Here is a 10,615-nt window from a genome sequence, read left to right as displayed (position 1 = left end):
ATTAGGTCAAGAGTGGTGCATACATACAATGAAAGAGATCAAGAGAAATGAACTAGAACATATATCTCAAAAATTTGTGTGAAAAAAAGCAGAATGAAATATATGCCACAATATTTTTACGTAAATGGCAAAATACACATAAACAAAGCAATAAAAATGTTTTCCAAAGATTTATTCAAAAGTAAGTAAACAAATGGAAAATTGCATGGCAGAACATACACTTAATGGTGGGTGTCCATGATGTAGGACCATGATGAAGTTCGGGGAAATTAGAGGAAATAATTTTCTTTCAATTTACTTTTTACTTATTGCTTCTTTGGCATTCACCAAGGAATATGAGCTTATAAATAAGTGTCTCTGAGGATAAAAGAAGCAACAATAACGAAACTGTTGGCTTGGGTTCATTATTCCTCTGATTGCCCTGCTGATTATTTTAGCAAGCCTCTTTTACTACCAAGGAAGTTCAGAGATAAACCTTAGTATGACATAACTGAAAATTTGCTTTGATACAGAGAGAGATAAAACTGCCTGATTTTAGCACAGCTTCCCTTACCCTACTGTTGTCAGTCTCTTACACTATTTTATTTTTATTTTTTCATAAAAAACATAGATTACACACACACACACTCACTTATGCATACGTATGTACACACAGGCACCTGTGTGTGTGATCTCTCCCATTAGAATACATGACCCACAAAGCCAGGCCTTTCTCTGCATACTTACGGTCACAACCCCACCCTAGAACAGTGTTTTTCACAGAGTAGATACTCAATACATATTTATGACTTAATATTAAATTGAATCAGAAGTTTCAACTCTGCTCCTGAATGAAAGTTTTTCTGCCCAAGTCCGCATTATCAACACAAGAAGTTTGTGAAGAGTTAGCGTTGGAAGGGGATGACAGCATCAAAAATCAGGAGGCTGGCAAGTTGCACACATGGTGGCTAATCATGAACCTAAGGATGGAAACTAGAGGTAGGAAGAAGCATTGATTTATTGGTTTGTTTGTAATTAAAGTTATAAAAGAGATTTATGTTAAACAGTAAGATCTTCTCTATTCTAGCTGGCTCTATGACCATGGAAGGATCCAACCAAACCAACAGTGTCTCTGAGTTCATCCTCCTGGGACTGTCCTCACACCTTGAGGACCAGAAGCCACTTTTTTCCTCTTCCTCACCCTGTACCTCATCACCGTAGCAGGGAACCTGCTTATCACTCTGGCCATCCACACTGATCACCATCTATAGACACCCATGTATTTCTCCCTGAGTGTCTTGTCTTTCACTGACATTTGTTTCACAACAGCCATTGTTCCCAAGATGCTGGTGAACTTCTTGTCCACTAAGAAGACCATCTCCTATGCTGGGTGCCTGACACAGATGTATTTTCTCTATGCTTTTGGCAACACTGACAGTTGCCTTCTGGCAGCCATGGCCATTGACCGCCATATAGCCATCTGTAACCCTTTCCACTATGTTACCATCATGAGCCATCATCACTGCTTCCTGCTGTTGGCCTTCTGCTGCTCATTTCCTCACCTTCACTCCCTCCTGCATACACTTCTGCTGAATCTTCTCACCTTCTGTGACTCCAATGTTATTCAAAACTTCCTCTGTGACATCAACCCTCTCCTGAAATTGTCTAGCTCTTCCATATTTGTCAATGATATCACAATAAAGACAGAAGGAGTGGTTGTTTTGGTGACTCCCTTTCTATGCATTTCTTTTTCTTACGTACAAATCCTCATTGCAGTTCTCAAAATTCCCTCAGCTGCTGGAAAACGCAAAGCCTTCTCCACATGTGGTTCTCACTTCACTGTGGTGACCATCGTTTATGGAAGCGTCTTCTATGTCTACTTACAGCCCTTGTCTAGCTACACCATCAGGGACTGGATGGCAATAATTGGCTACACCATTTTGTCCTCCATGCTAAACCTTTTTATCTACAGCCTGAGGAACAAAGACATGAAGAGGGGCCTGGGGAAGCTGATGTGCAGGAGGAAACCCTAGGCAGCACCTCCATGGACTTGTTCTTGAGTGGCTCTGCTCCTCTAGAACCTGTCTCTGCTTGTTCCTGATGAGCATTACAAACTTTTAGAAGTCAGCAGGCATAGTCCCTATGTGCCATGGGTGTTGGGTTGTATCCATTTCTTTATACTTGCAGTTATCAACTATCGAGGCCATATTATGATTGAGCAATTGGCTCAAGGTCTACATAAATCTTGGCTTTCAGATCTCATATATCCCCGTTTCTTCCATCCTTCTCTTCCTTAGAAAACCATATTTATTCCACTATTTAATGCTGTGAAGCACCTTTGTTTTTCACAAAATTTCCCAGGATTAATTTAAACTTGTTCAATCACTTCGATCTCCCTAGTATCCTTTTTATTTTAATGAACTTCTATAATCAGTTTTTCAATATTTAGCTCTTTGAAAGTCTTTACAGTGATTTAGGATGAGAGAGAGAGACAGAGAGGAGGGATGAGGGGAGGGAAGAGAAGGTGAGGGAAAGGAAGGAAAAGGCAGGGAGGGAATATTGAGACTTCCACCAAAGCAAGGAATATGTTTGACCATCAGTCTATACGGGGGTCACATTTCTTTCTTCCTCTGTTTTTTTTTTTTTAATCTTCAACAGCAGCATGTTCTGTGCTTTGTAGTGAACAAAAACCCAACTGTTAGCCCTGATTAGCTCGGTAATGTAGCAGCTCAGCACAGAACTGCCTGATGATCAGGCCACTGCAGGGAAGTGGTGGGGGTCAATTCCTTATAGTTCTCTAACTTGGTCATCTATTACTTGTCCTTCAAAGTTACTTACTCCTCTTGAGCTCCCTCCTAGCTGCAGGAATTCCCACCATCACCACCATTCAGCAGTCTGTATGGTTTTCAGGGAAAGATTTATCATATGTGCTTAGAATTATTTATAGTAACTTTTGAATTAAAGCCCATATGTGGACATTGACGGCGGGTGTGAAACCCGGAGCCTCTGAAACGACATAGAGGTATACTGGACTCTTCTGGGAAGCGAAGAGTTGGCCAGCACAGCAGGCAAGGACTTCATTCTTCTGACTTTTTTTTTTTTCCATTCGATAGTCTATACTTTTGTCTCAGAGATTTTAGGTTTTACCATATTTTACATCTTAATACTTTTATCATTATTATCCTCCTATCCCACTCCCATAGATATTATTCAGTAAGTGTCATGTGGAGCCTGAGAATCTGCATTTTAATAAGCACCCCTGGCAGTCCTTGAACAACACCTAGAGAAAGATAACTTAGCCCTTATATGAGAAGTTACATGCTCAAAAGTCTCTGATCATTCCTCATGTCTCAGTGATTTATTTCTAGAATTCATGCCTATAATAATATTTCATTAAGTGCATACAGAGAGCCTCGTTGGCACAGTGGTTAAGAGCGTCACTATGAGTCGGAATCAACTCGAAAGCAACAAGTAAGCACATAAGGCAATATGTACATAGGCATTCTTTGAAGCATTGTTTGTAATAGCAAAAAATTAGAAAAGTTATAAACAACTTAAATGCCCATCAATAGCGGAATGGGTGAGTGAATAATGACTCAATGCTCCTATAGACTGGAACAATATGCAGTAGTTATAAATAATAGGGTAGATCTCTGTCACAAATGTGAAAAGGCATTACGGATGAAAAACAAGTTGCAAAATAAAGTGTATAAGAATAGAGTAAAAAAACTTATATAAATGAATGTATATGTGTATGTTATAAATAGGTGTGTATATATATATATATAATCTCCAGAAAGAAAACCTCCCATTAAAAATGATTAATTCTTGGAGGTGACAATGGAACAGGGAAGAAGACAATATTTGCTTTTTATTTTATACACACCTGTAATATTTGAATTGTTAAAAGAAAACATATTGTTTGTAGAATAAAACTGATAATCATTAAGAAAAACATACATGCAATCTGTTGTTCATTGCCATTGAGCTTTGTCTAAACAGTAATAATATCATTTAGTGGTAGGGAAGAGGTGATAGGAAAGAGGTCAGATATCCAAAAGGACTCTCAATTCAATGTCCAAATTCTTACTCTGGGGAAGGACCAGATAAAGAGAAGTCATGCCATGGGTGAAGGGACAGTCATAGGTCAGTGCCAGCCTCTTGTACACAGTCCTGGGTAAAAGTGGAAAGATCAGGATCTCTTCTCCCAAGGACAATGTGGTAGTAGCAATAAAAGACCTCTGTATGTTGTGTTAACAGCTCAGTAACAAAGTCACTCCTGAGGTTCCCCTTCAGCCAAAGATTACACAAGCCCATAAAACAAAATGAAACTAAATGGCCATACGAGCCCAGAAGCAAGGACCAGAAGGCAGGAGGGGACAGGAAAGGCGGTAATAGGGAACCCAAGGTGGAGAACGGGAGAGTGTTGACATGTCGTGGGTTGGCAACTCATGTCACAAAACAGTATGTGTACTGTTGTTTAATGAGAAGCTAGTTTGTCCTGTAAACCTTCATCTAAAGCACAATAAAAAAAGAAAACTATGATCCATTCATTTACTCAACAAGTAATTGTGGAATGCCCACTCTGTACCAATCTTGTATGCTCTTGGGGATGGATCAGCTTCCAAAACTGATTTTTTGAAGCTTACTTGCTAGCAGAGGGATACAGATGCTAAACGATAGACAAAATAAACAGGTAAACTATATAATATGGTAAAAGGAGATAAGTGCTACAAAAAATGTAGAACAAGGTATGGGAGATCAGAAGTACTGGGTGTAGAATGGGAATAAAATTTTAAATAGGACAATCAGAGAGGACCTAGAAAATAAGACATTTAACAATATTTGAATATGGTGTGGGAGTTAGTCATTGGAATATCGGAGAGAAGAGCTTTCCAGTGCAATGGAACAACCAGTACAAAGACCTTAAAGTAGGGATACACCTGGCACGTTCATGGAGCAGCAAAGAGATCAGTGTGGCTGGAAAAGAGTCAGAGATGAGTTCAGAAGATAAAGGAGAGCCAGATAACCTAGGACCTTTTGGGCCCTTGTAATAACTTGGCTTTTACTGAAAAAAGTTGGTGATCCATTAGATAGCTTTGAGCAGAGGATTGACACGATCAGAATTTAAGTTTAAAAAGGATTACTCTGACTGCTACATTGAGAACATTCTGCGGTGACAAAGAGAAGCAGGGAGACAAGTTAGGAAGTTAATGCAATATTTCAGGCAAGAGATAATGTTGGCAAAGAGCAAGGCGGTAAAAGCAGATGTAATGAGAAATGGTCAAATTCTGAATGTATTTTGAAGAAGAGTCAGTGGAATTTCCTGATGGATTAAATGTGGAATATGAGAGAAAAAGAATAGACAAGCACGTTTCCAATGTCTTTAGTTAACGCAACTAGAAGGCTGAAGTTCCATCAGGTGAGGGAAAGAATGCTGCAGATGGAGCAGGTTTTGGGGGAAGATCAGGAGTTCAGTGTAAACAGGGTAAGGTTAAGGTGTCAAGTAATGCAATCAGGTGGCAATACAGAGTGTGCAACTGCACAGAAGAATTAGGAGAAAGATCAGAACCAAAGATAGAAACATAGGTGTTTATCAACATATAGGTGGCAGTTAAAGCCATGAGATTAGATGAGGTCACATAATAGGTGCTCAATAAATATTTGCAGAAGAATATATAGAAAGAAGGAAAGCCACATAAATAGTAAATGGAGAAGCCAAGATTCAAGTCAAGGACTTTTGGTCTCTGTAGCACATACTTTTAATTAAAAAATTAAACTCAAGACTCAGGAAAAAAGTCACAGATGTATTGCGTGAGGCAGTGGTTTACATTGCGGGCAATGGCAGAATGTGTTTGAATTTACTGTAAGACGTTGTAGATGATGTTCACCATAATATGCAAAGGTCTCTATATAAAAATCAAATAGAAACTTTCTCTCTAGCTCCAGTGCCAGGGATAGTTGTTATTTTCATTTTTTGGATAAAGAAATTGAGGCCTATAGAAGTTGATTTGTTAAAAGCAACTAGAAAATGACAAGCCCAGAACTCTAATAAATATCTCCTTTCCTCAACACTAGCCCTCAAAACACTGCTCTGAGTCTAAACTATGAAGACACTACATTATTTTTCTAATATAACTGTGTATATATATACATATATATGTACATATATATAACCTTTGCCTGACCCTTTGCTTTGAACACACACAAACTAACAACTTAATCCCACAAAGAAAAAGCTAATCTATATGCATCCTTAGATACTGGAACACACATCCACACCATTAACCTACTGAATTCCCTGAAAACCATGGCCCTCTCTCCCATATTGATTTATGACCTACCCAATTCCAGAATATACCTCTAGCCATAACTCAATCCCCAAACATAAAAACATTCACCCACATAAACTTTCATCTTCTCTCAATGACCCATTGTTAGGGAAAATGAACAATGCCCTTGAGATGTTGCAGTGAGGTTAAGAGGCTCTAAGAACAGCCCCAACAAATGGGGAGCCTCAGAGGTTCCATGTCCCCCTGGAGTCAGCTGTGCTAGCTGTAATGCCCATTCTTTTTTCACTACTTGGCGAGCTCACAGAATTAACTCCCTGGAGGAATCAGCCAGTCCACAACTACCTCAGCCCAGCAAAGGTCCCATATGCCAGGTGAGCAGAACTCAAACCTATGAAAAGCTGAGAGGACTTCCAGAACCAAGAGAGTCCTTGCATATGATTCAGAACATCTCTGTCTTCTGAGATGTGGAGGTAGGAAAAGCAGGATCACAGTAGAGCCAGAGTTTAGGAAAGAGACAGGAGTTGGAGATCAGAGTGCAGAATTGTGTTATTTCTCTGTTGTTGTTGTTGTTCTAGGTACCATCGCATCAGTTCCAACTCATAGTGACCCTATGTAAAACAGACTAAAACACTGCCTTGTCCTGCACCATCCTCACAATCGTTGCTGTGTTTGACCCATTGTTGCAGCCACTGTGTCAATCCATCTCATTCAGGGTGCTCCTCTTTTTCACTGACCCTCTACTTTACCAAACATGATGTTGTTCTCCAGGGACTGGTCCCTCATGATAACACATCCAAAGTATGTGAGATGAAATCTCGCCATCCTCATTTCTAACGAGCATTCTGGCTGTACTTCTTTCAAGACAAATTTGTTGGTCTTTTGGCAGTCCATGGTATATTCAATACTCTTAGTCAACATCATAATTCAAAGGCATCTATTCTTCTTTGGTCTTCCTTTGGTCTTCAGTTGTCCAGCTTTCATGTGCATATGAGGTGATTGAAAACACCATAATCTGGGTCAGGCACACCTTAGTCCTTAAAGTGACATCTTTACTTCTTAACAGTTCAAAAAGATTTGCAGTGTAGCTTCCACCATCAAAACATGCAAGCCCCAACAGTACAACAAACTGACAGACCTGTGGGATTATTTCTCTAGAGCCATATATTAATTCCTCCCTCCTTTCCTAATCCACTCTTTGCTGATCAGCCCAGAAGTTGAAAGGAGAAGCATGAAGAAACTGAGCTAATACTGATAAACAGAGTTGGAACTAATTAGCGGATGTGGTCCAGAAGAAAGAACAGCTGCTGGAAAAACTGGAAAAGAAAGAAAATCTTCTGGATATGGAGGTGAGCTTCAGGAAATTAGTCAGTTACCCACTTGGCCATTTCAAACCAACATGGCACTTGCTCGTCCCTTCTTGCTAGTTTTTAAAATATCATAGATTAAGAATTCATTGGGTCCAACTAGGAGTCCCTGGGTTGTACAAACAGTTAAGCACAATGGTACAAGCCAAAAGGTTGGTGGTTCCAATCTGCCCAGAGGCACCTTGGAAGAAAGGCCTGGTGATCTACCTTCAAAAGATCATAGTCATTGAAATCCCTGGAGCACAGTTCTACTCTGAAATGAATGAAGTCTCCGTGATTCAGAATTGGCTTGATGACAACTGGTTTTACTGGTTCACTTACTGTCCCAGTGAAACCTCTATCTGGCTTTGGTTTTAGGTCCATCGAGCTTCATCTCTAGAGCAGATATTGTTTTGGAGGAAACAAAACCTCATCAGTAGAAATGGGGAAAAAAATATATTCTATTTCCATGCTCTCTACCCCCTATGCTTTTACAGCTATTCTCCCTGATCCCCACATCCAAAACCTCCTTCCTTTTTCCTAGTCATCAGCACAGGTGACCTCACATTTGTGACCTGGAGCACTCAACCTCATTTAATTAACCCAAATCTCCATGAATTGTTTCTATTCTGCATTACCCAGGTAACCTTTTCACAATCAACTTATTTTTGAATACTGATCTGTTTTTGACAAACTGTCTTCAGAGGTGATGTCTCACTTGCTCTTTATAAAGCACCAGAGAATTGGCTTGTGAGCAGGTGGTGAAGGACAAATCACAACCCCATCTTCTGCCTCAAGTCCAGAACATTGTCCACGGCACTACCTCAGCTCCACACCCTAGACACGCCCCAGCCATGCAAGGCCAATTGTTTCCACCTGATTGTTGCTGGTAAAGGATGAATATCCAAAATTTCAAAGTCTACCACCCGCACAGCACAGAGGAATAAGTGGCTTCAACTATAAGAATTGATTCCTAACATGGAAGGAAAAAAGCTTGTTATTCAAGGGGGAAAAGTAAGTTCACGTGGAAAATTATCAGAGAAGTGCCTGTGCCTGATTGTGACAGACAAAAATAATTGTGTCTTTGACATGAGGAGGTGTGAGCTTCAGAGCAAGTCAACTCAAAGTTCATATTCTGGTTGCTTTTTACCTTCTCAGGGACCTTAGGTAAATCATTTCACCTCTCTAAGCCTCAGTCTCCTGATATATAAAATGGCAATAACAGAACATGCCTCATAATCCTTTATGAAATTTAGTGAGATGCTTAGCATTGCCTTAAACAGTAAATTTTCGGTAAATATTGGTTATTATTGTTATTAACCTTAATCATTGATTCACTAAAATAATTCAACATACAAACAAATATTCCTTCTATAAAATCTTGAAAAGTCATAAAATTATTCTGACAATTAGGCAGTGAGGGATATGAATTTTTAAAATATTTGAAATAATTAATTTTGAGAACATCCAGGAATAGCAGATAGGGAAAGATGACAATGGAGATGATGGTATGAACAACTTATTCTGAGCGTTTACAATATGTCTGCCTCTTCAAAGTACTGTGCTTTAAGTGCATTACTCATTAAACCCTCATGACAGTTAGGAGGCCACTTTGAGGTCCATAACTAGGTGTATTAGTTTCCTGGGTCTGCCATAATAATGTACCATAAACTGGGTGGCTTTAAAGAAAAGAAATTTATTCTCTCACAGTTCTGGAGGCCAGAATTCTGAAATCAAGATGTCAGCAATGCCAAGTTCCCTCTAAAGGCTCTAGGGAGAATCCTTTCTTGGCTCTTTCAGCTCTTGGTGGCTCCTGACATTCCTTGGCTTATGACAGCATCACTCCAATCTCTGCCACCATCTTTACATGGCCTTCTTTCCTCCTGTGTCTCTGTGTCATCTCTTCTTATAAGAACACCAGTCGTTGGATTTAGGGCTCACGCTAAATCCAGGATGATACGCTCTTGAGATCCTTAACTAATTACATCTGCAAAGATCCTGTTTCCAAATTAGGGCATATTCTGAGGTTCTGAATGAACATGAATTTTGGAGGGACACTATTGAATCCACTATACTACCTAACTGAGTGTAACTGGAAAAAAATATGTGTGTGAAACATATATGTTTCTCATAGATATTTTTGGATAAATATAGGAAAGATGATTAGAAGAACATAAATTGAATACTCAACATTGGGTGGCCATCCTGTAAAAATGTGAGTTAATATGGGGGATTAAAGAGGGGAAAACAACTTATTAGAAAGGGGGCCTTGTGCAGGTTGATAATGATAGCATGCCATGAGCTAAGGAGAATGAGTTTCACATTCTGTGTTCTAGGGGCATGGGAGAATCACTTTATAAACGAGAGTGAATATTTCTCTTAGATTTACCTGCTGTTTATTATTGCGAGCTCTTTTTTTTTTTTTTCAAAGGCAGATAAACTTCAGTGCGATAGGACTGAATTTGCTTTGATAGGGAAGAAGTATCCTGCAATCTTCTTGTTTAAAATATCCCCACCCCCAGTCCCCATCAATCTTTATCCTCCTATACTATTTATTTTGTTCATAAAATTGATCCCTACCTGATATAATACCATATATTTTATGTGTTTGTGATCTATCTTTCCAACTATACTATAAACTTCACAAAGGCAGGCATTTCCCTGCTAAATTTTTACATCTGCTTTGGAGAACTGTGCGTTTCACAGGAAGGAACTAATGAACCTACATTAGAGGGTCCCATCGCTGATGGTTTCTAAAGAAAAACTCTTCTTCTGTTGCTCCAGCTTTCAACACATGACCCTCGTGATGCTCATGGATTTAAAAAAAAAAAAAAAGGGAGTAAATCATCAAGAACCATGAGGTTGACAAGTTGTCTCCCCACAGGGGTTAATTTTGACCACATGGAGGAAACAAAGACTTGCGGGATTCTCATGATTTGGGTTATGGAGTCATAAAGTGTTAAATAATAACGCATCTTCTACATAACTGGGTCCAGGTCA

General features: G+C 39.3%; 1 pseudogene; it reads left to right on the top strand.

The window, feature by feature from the left end:
* Positions 1 to 1,080: 1,080 nt before the first annotated feature.
* On the top strand, positions 1,081 to 2,012 carry LOC126082447 (olfactory receptor 1L8-like; annotated as a pseudogene).
* The last annotated feature ends 8,603 nt before the right edge of the window (positions 2,013 to 10,615 follow it).

This window comes from Elephas maximus, chromosome 9, assembly GCF_024166365.1.
Source record: "Elephas maximus indicus isolate mEleMax1 chromosome 9, mEleMax1 primary haplotype, whole genome shotgun sequence".
NCBI classification, from domain to species: Eukaryota; Metazoa; Chordata; class Mammalia; order Proboscidea; family Elephantidae; genus Elephas; species Elephas maximus.
Note: the sequence above shows the minus strand (reverse complement) of the source record. Positions and strands in the feature narration are given on the sequence as shown.